Source organism: Callospermophilus lateralis, unplaced genomic scaffold, assembly GCF_048772815.1.
Source record: "Callospermophilus lateralis isolate mCalLat2 unplaced genomic scaffold, mCalLat2.hap1 Scaffold_84, whole genome shotgun sequence".
NCBI classification, from domain to species: Eukaryota; Metazoa; Chordata; class Mammalia; order Rodentia; family Sciuridae; genus Callospermophilus; species Callospermophilus lateralis.
The window spans coordinates 6513945-6526895 of record NW_027516477.1 but is presented as its reverse complement, the minus strand read 5'-3'; the positions used below and the strand labels follow the sequence as shown (position 1 = coordinate 6526895).

The window sequence follows — 12951 nt, the reverse complement described above, 5'->3', positions numbered from 1 at the left end:
TTCCTTCCCAGGTCACCACAGCTCCCTTCTCTTGGGTGGTGAGATGAGACCAATATCCTCTTTTCTCTCTGGTTGTTTAGATGCAGTTACATAGATCTATGTACATAGTTTTGTCATTTTAATGTCCCAATAGTATTTCCGTAAATGATTATACCACTTATTTATTCATGAGTTTTACTGAGACAGACATTGAGTCCTCTGGTTTTCAGCTGTGTATATCTTGTGGTCGATGCACACACACATTTCTGCAGGATAAGTCCATTCCTAGGGGTGAAATAATGGGTGATAGATGATGCTTATTTTGTGCCTTAGTGGAGACTTCTGGACAGTTCTCCAGAGGGGTTGCACCCATTCACACTCCTCCTAGCAGCAGGTTCCACACTGTCAGCAGAACTTGAAAACATTCATCTCTGTTGCTTTACAGCTCTCCACACATGGTGTGCCATGTGATGTCCTTTGACCTGAGTTGAACTTCCCAGGTTTGCAGATGGAATCTGCCTCACATGTACATTCCTTATTACCCTGGGTTGGGTTTACATCCTGGAGAACAAAGGTCATGTGTCAGGCAGGTCTTAGCCCTTGAAGGCTTAAGCAGGATTGGGTAAACCTCTGTTAAGGTGAATCTTGCTTCTATGAAGCGATGCATTAAGACAATAGATGAGTTGGAGATAGAAAGGGCCAGAAAAGTACAATATAAATACATGTTACTGAACTGGCAAAAATTAAATTCTACTTTCCATTTACATATTTATCTACTTTAACAACATTTTGGTGCTTAAAAAAAATTGGTGGCTCCCATTTTCTACATAACTTAGTTTATTGCTTCTTTTTCCAACATTTTTTTAGATTTAATTTAATTTTATTATTGGTTCCTTTTTGTTATACATTACAGTAGAATCCATTTTGACATAATTATACAAGCATGGAATATATTTTGTTCTAATTGAGGCACCAGTATCTCTCCTTCCCCTTCCTTCTCCCCAGCCCCTTCTCTCTATTGATCTTTCTGTCATTTACCCATAGTTATTTTATCTTATTTTTAAAAATTAATTTCTTGTGGCATACATGATGGTGAGGTTCACTGTGGTACACTCGTATACTTAGAAATGGTGTGTCCTCTGAACATAAACCTACATTTCTTTAGGAAGACTGTTTGATTTCTGTGACCTGGCTGAGCATTTCTGTCTCTCCCACTATCAATACCTGAAGTCAATAGAAGCCACATCCTGATACCAAACTCTCCATTACTCCTTCAAGAGACAAGACCAGCAGTGTGCTGAAATGGTACATGCAGATATCTAAAAACTCAGGAGAGCCCTGTTATAATTCTCTTTTACCCAACTGTTTTCAAAGTAAGAAATAAAGGTAGGGAGAATAACAGCCTCATCCCCAATGTCTTGGTGGCATTTAACATCAACAGATTTTTGCTGAAAATTAAGATTTCTATAGAAATGATAATCACCCTCCTGTGACTATATGGAACTCAGAAAACCTGCAATGGTCAGCAAGCACTGAGGGTTTCATCCTGGGAATAAATTTCTAAATAACCCTGAGGAGAAAGAGGGAGGGAGGAAAAGAAGAAAGTTCAGAGTGTGGAAAGTAAAATCTGCAAACTTCACAGTTTCAGGATTATCTTTTAATTGTGGCCATCAATCAGCACACATCTGGTCTCTCCCAGTGCTCAAGAAGTTCCATCCAAAGCCATATGATCCAACCAACAGAGAATCTGTGGCCTATTAAGAATCCTCAGGGCAGGGAGCAATATGGAAGGAAGTACCCTGTAGGTAGTTTTAGGAAATTACCTAAAAATTGGATAACAGATCCCCTTTCAACATATTCTAGGAAAACCCAAGAGGAAAGCTACGCTTTTAATTAACAAGATAAATGCTGCTGTGTCCTGTACCAGGTCAGGCATCAACTGCTAATCTTTTTCAAAGGGCTTTGCTTTTCCAAATTATTTTATTTCAATCTATATTTTTACTAATGCATGAAACCGACCTGCAGTTAGTCATTTTATGAACATGATTTTATATTCTCTTTAAATGAAGACCGTTTAAAGTTGAGCATTTAGAAATATATTTGCTCCATTAATTGGTGCTGAGGGACACCCACAAATGTCTTTATGGATAGCTGATATTTTTAAGGTTTAAAATGTTTCCATTTCTTCTTATTGAGGGGGTTCATTCTGACTGTTCCTAAAGTTTTGCAGCTGAGGAATTAAATGGCATTAGTCTTTTTTGAGCTCCAATGTGTTTAGAACAGTGTTCAACTGTGGTAATCCCTGTGTCGCGCTGCATTTATTTCCCACTAGATACCTAAATGGTTTCTGCTTCTTCTCAGGCAGATAATTGCAGTGGGGTTGGAACCAGAGAAAACAGTTGAGCTGATGCTGAGCGGTGGATATAAAAAGAAGTGTCACCCTGGTGGAAGTAAATAGACTCTGAGACTATAATCTCTGCCCTCGTTTATTTTTGAAACCATAAATGCCCCTGGGGAAAGCTAGTCATTTATTTGTCTGCAGAAATATTTATCTGCAGTCATGTATGGTTTTTAACTTGGTGTTATTTCCGTTCATTCCCTTCTTGCAACCTCTGTCTAGTCCCACTTTAGTTTTTACTCTAAATACAGATTCCGTCGCCATGTGTTTCTGGGCCATAGTCTCCAAAATTCTTTGTGTTTTAAAAATAACGGTGTGTCCATCACCGGTTTTCCCAACAGAGTTCCTCAGGTGATCTAATGATCAGAAACATCCAGCTGACGCACAGCGGGAAGTACGTCTGCATGGTGCACACGGGAGTGGACAGTGTCTCCTCTGCCGCCGAGCTCATAGTGAGAGGTAAAAGGAACGCCTCCTGGATTTCCTACCTTCACATCTTAGCTGATCATTCCTTACTGGAGGGAGAGCCGTGATGAGAGGGAATGTGAACATGCAAATTATAGTGTTGATTTGAGTCCTCCTCTTGCCAGCAAATACGACAATTCAGATGAGTGTCAATTCAAAGAAACAAGATTCTTGACTCTGCCCTTCAAATAGCTCTGACTGTGACGGGGATGGCTGCCAAGCTGATATGTTCTTGAGCATGCCATCAATCATCAATCAGTATATGGATTAAATAGGAGAGAGAATATGGGGTGTGTGTGTGTGTGTGTGTGCGTGCGCGAGAGAGAATATGGTGTGTGTGCGCGTGCAAGTGTGTGTATGTCCTTCTAAAAGAATCAGGATTATTTATTCAGGATTCCTGAGAAAATTTGCCAACCTAAGCTACTGTCCAGAGTACTGTTGCTATTGGGATGGAAAATGACCAGAGTGAATCATGAATTAAAACATCACTAGATAACAAGCTGAGAACTACAGAGGTAAACCACTGGGTTTAAGGGAAAGTCAGTGTATCCAAAGCCAGGGGCACTGCATTTGGAAGGAACAGGAATCCTACATACAGTCACAAGGGAGCATGGGGGATTATGGCCTTCTATCCAGATTTAAGATCTAACAATGGAAATATGTGTCAGGGGATATTATTACTAGGTACCTGGCCTTTGTCACTAAGCACTTTCTAAACGGGGACCTCATGGAGGTACTGAAGTGGTCACGGGACATACTCTTCACTTTGGTGGAAGTGGGTGACAGTGGTATGCACACTCACCTTCTTTAGGTTCACCTGGACCACCAGGATATGTGAAGGTAGAAGAAATCACAGACACCACAGCCCAGCTGTCTTGGAAAGAAGGCACAGACAACCACAGTCCGGTTATCTCCTACTCTATCCAAGCAAGGACACCTTTCTCTGTGGGCTGGCATGTTGAGTGAATACATTTTTGTCATTTAAGGTTATAATTACTATCTGACATTGTTACCCTGTTAGTAGGGAAGAGCTGTTTTCATTTAAAACAAACATTGACAAATTGGCAAAACAATGGCATTTGGAATTTTTGCTGCTAGGAAATCTCATTCTGTCACCGAGCTCAGTGAACACACACGAGCTCAAACAATTGATGGGTATTATATTTTGGCTTCTCAACTGTTCAATTAAGTAAGAATTATTGTTATTAATTTCCATGTAAGGTAACTATTAATATAAATGGATTTATGATCCTAAAATTATCCTAATTTTAAGACTTAGAAGTGGAATGCATACCCAGCATCACATTATTGAGACAGCTGAGGGGACGTAAACTTTCCTTTTCATAATCTGCATATTAATTAATATTAACTAATAGAATATTTGAAACAGCAAGCATGTCACTTTAGGAGCTAACTAAGTCAAGATAAAGTCCAAGGATATGTCTCCACATTTTAGTGACGCCGTTTGATTGGCACAGTGCACGTGGTACATGTGGCAGGTACTAGGAGACATGGGGGCCGGTGCCTGCCTACAGCCTGCTCATTTGTTCACACCGCACGTATTCAGGAGTGTCTACTGTGTGCTCAGCACTTTGCAGACTTTGCAGATACAGCTATGGGCATGACAAAGACCCACCTTCAAAGAATTTATATGCTAGCTGTGTCGTTGAGTTTACTATAGGAAAGTTCTCAGCAGAAGTGTGAAAGTCGATGCCTGCCTGAGGTTTATAAATACCTCCTACCAGGATGGGAGGGTCCCAGTCTGCATCCTTCCTCCATAAAGCCACTGTTGTTCTGAAACTCATGTCTCTGCTTGGAATAGCCACAGTTCAGGGTTCCTGCTGGAGTGGTTTCCCAGCGTCCCTGGTGAATCCATTTTGCATATTTTATTAGCCTTCACACCAGTCACAATGTCCCTTTCAAATAAGTTTCATTTTTATTACCTCTTGAGAGGTTTTAAATGTTTTATAATTTCAGGTAAAATAAAATCATCTGATGATCTCACCCCAAATATTTCATAATTTCATGCAATATACATTACATTGTTACCTAAGGCATCTGTGAATGTATACATATGGGATATATACACGCACGTGTGTGTGTGTGTGTGTGTGTGTGTGTACATTAGGTCGTTACCTAAGGCATCTGTGAATGTGTGTGTGTGTGTGTGTGTGTGTGTGTAATGTGTCAATGATGAAGCTCCTTCATGTATTTTAAAAGCAACAATGAGTCTTCTTTTGGATAAATATTGCTACATGCAAAGAGGGTTTCATCTCTTTCTCTCTGACCCACGCAGTTCCAGAAGTGCCTCCCTCTGAAGTCAGTGGAGGAGGCGGAAGCCGGTCTGAACTGCTGATCACCTGGGATGTAAGTGTCCAGGCAGCACTTCCCTCATGAGAGTGCTCCTATTTTCATGATCCTTATGGCCTCCTGGGTGGTGTCCATGCTGTTAGTGATGCTGCAGGGCTGGTACTGATGGTGCTCCTTCTAAGGATGCTATAGTTGACGCTAGTGCTGGTAGCACTGGTGGTTCTGGTGGTAATGGTACTGGTGCTAGTCCTAGTAGTAATATTGGTGATGGTGCTGGCGATGTTGGCGATGCTGGTGATGCTGGTGACGCTGGTGATGGTGCTTATAGTGATGTTCCTGATTCGAACAGTGTACTGATACCGGTGGTGCAGATTCTGGTGCTGCTGATACTAGTAATGGTGTCAGCGCTATTGGTGGTACTGAACGTGATGTTGTTGCCATGGTAGTGCTGGTCCTTGAGCTGGTGGCACTAGTAGTGCTGGAGGAATGGTCCTGGTGGTGCTGGTGCTCACGGTGCTCTTGTAATAGTACTGATGGCACTAGGGCTGGTGGCGGTCATAGCGGTGGTGCTGGTGATGCTAATGGAGATGTTGCTGGGGGAATGAACTGGGTACTGCACATTGAGTCTGTGCAGTTGCTGGGGGTGCTGGTGGTTCTGGTACTGGTTCTAGTGCTGGTACTGGATCTACCAATAACACCTGTGTTGGAGGTGGCACAGGTGGTGTTGCTTCTGGTGCTGGTGCTATGGTGATGCTGATGCTGGTTGTCCTGCTATGAATGAGATAGCTTTGGCTGCTGCTGGCTCCTACCCTGCTGCTGCTGCTGGTGGGCCTGGCGCTTTTATTGGTGCTTATGGAGGCGGTGCTGCTAATGCTGCTGAGAGTCGTCGGGTTGGTGACAGTGGTGCTGGGGATGGACTGGTGATGTGGGGGCTGGTGGTGGTAGTGGTTGTAGTAGTGGTGCAATTTGTTACTGGTTTTTTTGGTGGTGGGTTTTGTGGCACAGGTGCTAGTAGTGGTGCTGGGAACACAGGTATTCATGGTGTCACTGGTGTGCAGATGTAGTTATTCTGGTGTTGGTGCTGATGGTGCTGATGGTGTGTGTGCTCATTTTCATGGTGCTGGTGATACAGCTGGTGGCACAGGTGCCGCTGCTGGAGGTGTTGGTACTGGTGGTGTAGGTCATTGTTTTGGTGGTGGTACTATTGATGGAACAGGTGCTACTGGTTCTCATGTCTCCAGTGCTGGTGACACTGGTGCTGGGAATTGTGGTGCCTGTGTTGGTGGTACTGGTGGTACTATCAGTGGTGCTTGTGATGTGGGTTCTGATGCTGGCGTTGCTATTGCTGCTGATAATTGTACCGCTGTTGCCACTGCTGGTAGCACCGGTAGCAAATATTTCAGTGCTAATCACTGTTCCTGTCATTTTGCAAAAGTTTTCTTATTTCATTCTTGGAACATTTATATATTAAAACACTGAGGCACAAAGATAGTAATTTGCACATGGACACCTGGCTGCTAAACAGAGGGTGAGAGTCAACTCCTGGCTGCTGACTCTTGAGGTTCCCTCACTGCTCTCCTTGCATTCCTGGAATGTCCTGCTGATAATGTCACACATCCCCACAGGTGCTTGAGTCTATATTTCTTTCCTGACCATCTTTTATCCTTTGCTTTTTTCAAGTTAGGGGGAAAATGTAATTAACATGTATGAAATAGGGGGGGCTAGCACTAAATTTATTTATATTAATTGAATATGTTAACAAACAAATAAAGCATCATGAGCTTGTGATAAATGCCAATAGAATTTTTGGCATGAGTCCATGCATCCTTGAGTTCAGTAAGCTGTATTTACTTTCTTTTTCTTTTCTTTTCTTTTTCTTTTTTTTTTTTTTTGCTCCTTTGTACTTAATCACTGTATCAAGGTATGATTTCTTTCCATAAAACCAACACTAGGGATTTGATAATTTTTATTTGACTTAAAATATCTAGTATGTTAGACTCAGAGTATGGGTTATTAGAAACCCAGACATGAACTTAAAGACACTCATATGTCAAATAATCACTGAGAAGTCTAGCTCAGTACCTCGGTGCCTCGTAAGAGTATTATATGTCTCTTAAAAATCAGCTGAATTAAATGTGCCCCTGTTGTTCCTCTTCTTTTTAAAATCTCCGACTTGATACGGTGAAGGTTATTATTTGATAATTCATAGGAAACACTAAGGATGAGGACTCATCACTTTGCTATGCCCTTGTCTTTAAGAGTGACAGAATGTGCCTTTTCTTTACAGCCAGTCCCTGAAGAGCTGCAGAATGGTGAAGGTTTTGGGTATGTGGTTGCTTTCAGCCCTCTTGGGGTTACCAACTGGATCCAGACAGTGGTGACATCCCCTGACACCCCAAGATACGTCTTCAGGAACGAAAGCATCATGCCATTTTCACCCTATGAAGTCAAAGTGGGTGTCTATAATAACAGAGGTGAAGGCCCATTTAGCCCAGTGACAACAGTGTTCTCTGCAGAAGAAGGTGCGGGAAACAAGTTTGTATATCGATAAGCTAGTTGTGCTCAAACCTGACTAGAAAATTCTCTGTGGCTTTAGGGGTATTTTTTTTCCTCAAGTCAACAGTAATCAAACTTGTGGTTATGTCCCCAGGGCAGGTCATAAAGATCAACCATAACTGACTTGAAGTGTAAGACTCGAGAGACAGAGAATCTAACAATTGGTTGCAACCCTGTTCTTCTTGGTTGAAGAATAAAATAGTCCCCGGAAGCTACCCTAGTTCAAAGTTCTGTTGTGGTTTCTGCAACTGAGAAACGGTCACTAGCAAGACAGAAAGCGAGGGCCAAGATGCCATCCAAGAGATGTACAATGTGAACCTTTGAGGGATATGAGTACCTGTCACTCTGGCCTCATTGCATCATTCTGCTGTGTACACACACACTTCACTAGAAAACCATTGAGTCATTCTATCCTTTTAAATCTGCTCCACATTCTGAGACATCTCAAGATCACTCTAGAAAATGATAGCAAATCACTATTTTATAGATGACAGCAACTGAATATTGGCCACCTCATGTGGTTCCACCTAACAAAGATGTTAGGGGCCAATCTGTATTGCATTGTTGCCATCTGCCAGGAGTTACCTAATTAGAATTTTCAAATGAAAAGTCTCCCATCTACAAATTACAAAATGAAAGCCTGATGAAAGAGATGAATAAATCTGCCAAAACTCCTGTAGTAAGAGCCAGGATTTTAACCCAGGGCCATTGGCCTTAAGCATTCTGAGCTCGTGCAGTATATCCCAGTGTCTCTCCTAACCTCAGAACTGGCAGTAAATTGAAAAAAAAAGGTCCACAGTTATCATTCCTAAAAATAGACTCCATATTTCTGAGGACGGAGGACGGCCACCCTTATTCTTGTCTTCTCATTTCCCATTGAGTTCTGAAAAGGATAAAAACAGGTATTATAGGCATCTTTGCAAAAGAAAGAGTCTTGCATTCATAACCAGACCCCATTTCCAAGAGTTTCCAGGAATTACAAGGGCAGGTTGTGAGTCTGGGAAGTGATGGAAATTAGCCAGCAGGAGGACATCAGACACTGTCTGCCCTCAGCATCTAGGGCCTGAGAACTGGCTGTGGGAAGTAGGGAACAGACTTAGCCTTTGGCATATTCCTGTGCCCCTCACCTCCCTTCTCCTGAATCATCCTTATCACTCTGAGGAGTTGGTCAAAGGGCTGTCTGTTCACACATAAGAAAGATATTTAGTTGCCTAAGAAAAAAATGAGGGCTTGTTGGAAATACACTCAGACATTTCAGTGAATCAGAGGAAGACTTTATCATTGAGCCTTATGAGATTCCCATGAATCCCCAAGAATGTTCATTATAAGGGGGTGTTCTTACTGGAGATCACATGGGCATGTCTACCTACTCCTTCAAAAGAGTCAGTATCCAAAGTCACACCGCCCCTTGTGTGAAATTAGGCACTCAGTGCTTGCTGAGTAAATGAACTTTACTTGAACTTGACTTTGACTTTGTTTGACCCAAATAAGAAAGTAGTATAGGAGTTCCCAAGCAGCTGGTGTGGGGTGAAAGAGAGGGGAAAAAGGGGTAGAGAGAACAGAGGGAAGAAGGAAATACTGAGAAAGAGGTGCAAGAGAGGAAGGCACAGGTTGCTGTGGGCGCTGAGCAAGGAAAACCCCTGTGGCACTGTGGCCACCTCGTCCTCAGCAATAGATCAATGTCTGTGTTTTCAAGACATGGTGCTTGTTTTCAAATATTTTTATGGGATGACTATAAAAGTTTCACTTATGTTAAAATGCTTTCTCAAAAATAAGGATGTCAAAGGATTGTTTTATTCAACTGCAGAAATGATCATTGGTTTTCAATTTCTATTCCTAAACAGAGCCTACAATGGCCCCAACTGAAGTCTCTGCCCATAGCCTGTCTTCTTCAGAAATTGAAGTTTTGTGGAACACCATTCCTTGGAAGTTGAGCAATGGATATTTGCTTGGCTATGAGGTAAACTAACTTGTGTTTGTATGTTACCACGCTACTTTGCTTCTTTCACTAAAACTTCTTCTGAACAATGACAACTTATATGAATTCTGTTCTGGGTTGCTCTTTTCTTACCCACACATTGTGCCATCTGATTATTAGTACATACCTAATTTAACCCTGCCAGGGGCATGAGTACCACCTTAGTTGGGGTGGAAAAGAAACAAAACAGTGAATATGAAAGGCAGTCATGGGCACTGTCAGCCAGATCTTATGATGGATTGACTGAAAACTGAGGGTGAGATTGAAAGGCTGTGGTCCTATCATTGGATGGCTATGTCAGTAGAAAGTCACCTTCCTGCAGCTATGGTCTTATGTCCTTGGTTGTGAGATTCTCTCCTGAATTCTAGAGAATTCAGCTGCCCGTAGTATAATTTGTGTTTCCAGAGACCTTGATGTATGGTGAAATAAGATGAAATATCCAAAAGAGAGGGCATCATAAGACCTAATATAATGAAGTAGGAATAGTTCACCTGAGCAAGAAGTGTTTGAGGAAGAAGGATGACCCAGATTTACAGACTTCCAGATGGTAGGAAGGTTTAACCAGGACTTTGGAGGGAAAGGAAATGAATGTAGAGGTACTGAGAACATTCCAGATTGAGCACAGCATTTTGGAGGAGTAAAGGAGTAGAGGCTGTGTACAAAACCAAGGTTACACTGAAGGTGATGCCCACCGAGGCATAGGAGAGCAGGTCACAGATGACTTTGAATGTAAGAGGAACTACATGAACTGTACCCCATATTTCATAGGGAACAGTGGAATTAGGAAGTGGTGAGATAAACACATTTTAAGATTTATCTAGCAATGCTGTTATAGAGGTCATGGTTGTGACTTCATCCCAACCACCCACTGCTGGCTTCTTAGGAAACTGCCCTCATGTGTAATTGCTGATTCAGTGGCAGACTAACATAGCCATATTAGCATGACACAGCCACGTACCCCTCCACTCCCCAATACAGTCTCCAGTGGTTGTATCCCAGTGACCATGTGACCAAAGTCAACTGGTCTGCACAGTGAGCTGACCCAGTCAGATTCTTGTGTGAGATATTTAAGTAAGGAATACAGAGGTTATAGTTAATGAGGGTCATGTGGTCATATGTCATATTTGTAGCCAAGTTCACACTTCTTAGGCCATTGGCATGTAGGAAAAAGTATGTCTGCAAAGATGAGATAGAGCAGATATCTCCCCACTTCACCCTCACAAGGAGAGAAACAAGGTCCCTACAACCTTACAAGAGTAAAATAGAAGAGCTCTTTGACAACTGCCCAATTCTCAAGTGGACTTCTTACATCCTTTTTCATAGTGCTTTGTCCTTCTTGACACTGAACCCCCTTTCTATCTGAGCAGCTTCAAGAGAGTTTCTGTTCCCTATAACCACATAGCATTGGCCTGAATAAATATTATCAAATGAAACAGAGACAGCACTGGAGCAGTGAGGCTCTGCATACAGGCCATTCAGGGGCAATACCTGAATTTGTAATTGAAATTGAGCTCCCAGTTGTTGGTTCTTGGCTTTGTTTCTTGAGCTTTGGGAATCTTATTAACAAAATGAATGCCTGTACACATATTGTAGAGTGTTGACGGTGTGTTTTCTTCTAGAAGTTGCAATGTTCCTGGTCTTATTCCTAAGTCTTTATTCCACTTTGAGTGGATTTTTGTGCAGGATGAGACATAGACTTCTGTATGGCAAAGGAAGTAACTAAAAACATGGAGAGGTGGGAGAAAGTCTTTGCCAGCTACTTCTCTAACATGGGATTAATAACAAGAATATATAAATAACTCAATAAACTTAACACCAGAAAAAAAAGGAATGACCCAATCAATAAATGGGAAAATTGACTAAATAGACATTTCTCAGAAGAAATGCAAATGGCTAACAATATGAAAAATATTAAGAATGTTCAACATCTTAAGAAGCAGAGAAATGAAAATCAAAACTACATTGAGATTTCATCTCACTCCAGTTAGAGTGGCAATCATCAAGAATACAATTAATAAATGCTGGCAAGGATGTGGGGAAAAGGTACACTCATATATCATCAGTAGCACTGCAAATTACTACTAACCAATTTGGAAAGCAGTATGGAGATTTCTCAATAAACTAGGAATAGATCCATCATGTGACCCAGATATCCCACTCCTTGGTATTTATCCAAAAGAACTAAAATCAGTATACTGTAGTGATACAGCCACATTAATGTTTATAGCAGTTTGATTCATAACAGACAAGAATGGCAGCAGCCCAGGTGTCCATCAGCAAATGAATGGATAAGGAAAATGTGGAATACATATTCAATGGAGTACTCGGCCTTAAAGAAGAATGAAATTATAGCATTTTGTGGTAGATGGATGGAACTGGAGAATATCGTGCGAAGTGAAATCAGCCAGACCTAGAAAGTCAAGGGTCCAATGTGATCTCTCATGTGAAAGAGAAAAGGGAATTTAAAGAAATGAACACATGTGACTCTCCTCAGTGAAGGAGTTGGACTGAGACACAGTCCCACTATGGATAATTGCCCTGTATGAGCCATAATGGCAGAATCATATCCCCAATCTGGTTGTACCTTGTGAAATACTGGAGACAAATGAAGGAGAGGTTACATAGAAGAGAACTGTGGGCTTATAAGCATTGTAGGGGTCTTGAAAGTTGATGGTAGTTAATGGAGAGCATGAGGACAAGGAGATGCTAATTTTTTTTTCCATATCAATTTAAACTGACAAGGACTCATCCAGGTAAAAATATTCTATATGAAAATGGAATGGTATCTCTTAGCCATGTCAGGAAAGAGTATTTGACTGAAGGACATCAAAGAATGCTAGTGGAAACTCATATTTTCTAGTTAAGGCTCTACCATTTTGGAATTAGACAGTTCTGCATTCAAAACTAGTAGGTTACTGTATAAGCTCCACAAGGGACAGGAACTCTGTGTGTTTGTTTAATGATATCTCCCAAGTTCACAGAACAATATCGGGCACATGGGTGACATGCACAAACTATGTGTTGATGGAAAAAATGCAGTTTGGGCTTTGCTATCTCACTGCTGCATGTTCTTAAGCAAGTAATTAAAGCTCTCCAAGGCTCAGTTAGAATAGAGTAACAGTCGTCCATAACTCATAGCATCATTTGAGAATTGCAAGAGATAAAGCAGCCATTGTTAAAACCACCCTGAGAGACTTGCTGCTTCTCCTTTTTTTCTGTTTATATATTGGGCTTCAGGGTGAGATTTCATTGAAAGAAAAGAAAA

At 41.5% G+C, this 12951-nt stretch overlaps 1 pseudogene; it reads left to right on the top strand.

Moving 5' to 3' along the window:
- The window catches only part of LOC143388158 (contactin-3-like), a 93791-nt pseudogene that overhangs the window by 60556 nt on the left and 20284 nt on the right, over positions 1-12951 (top strand).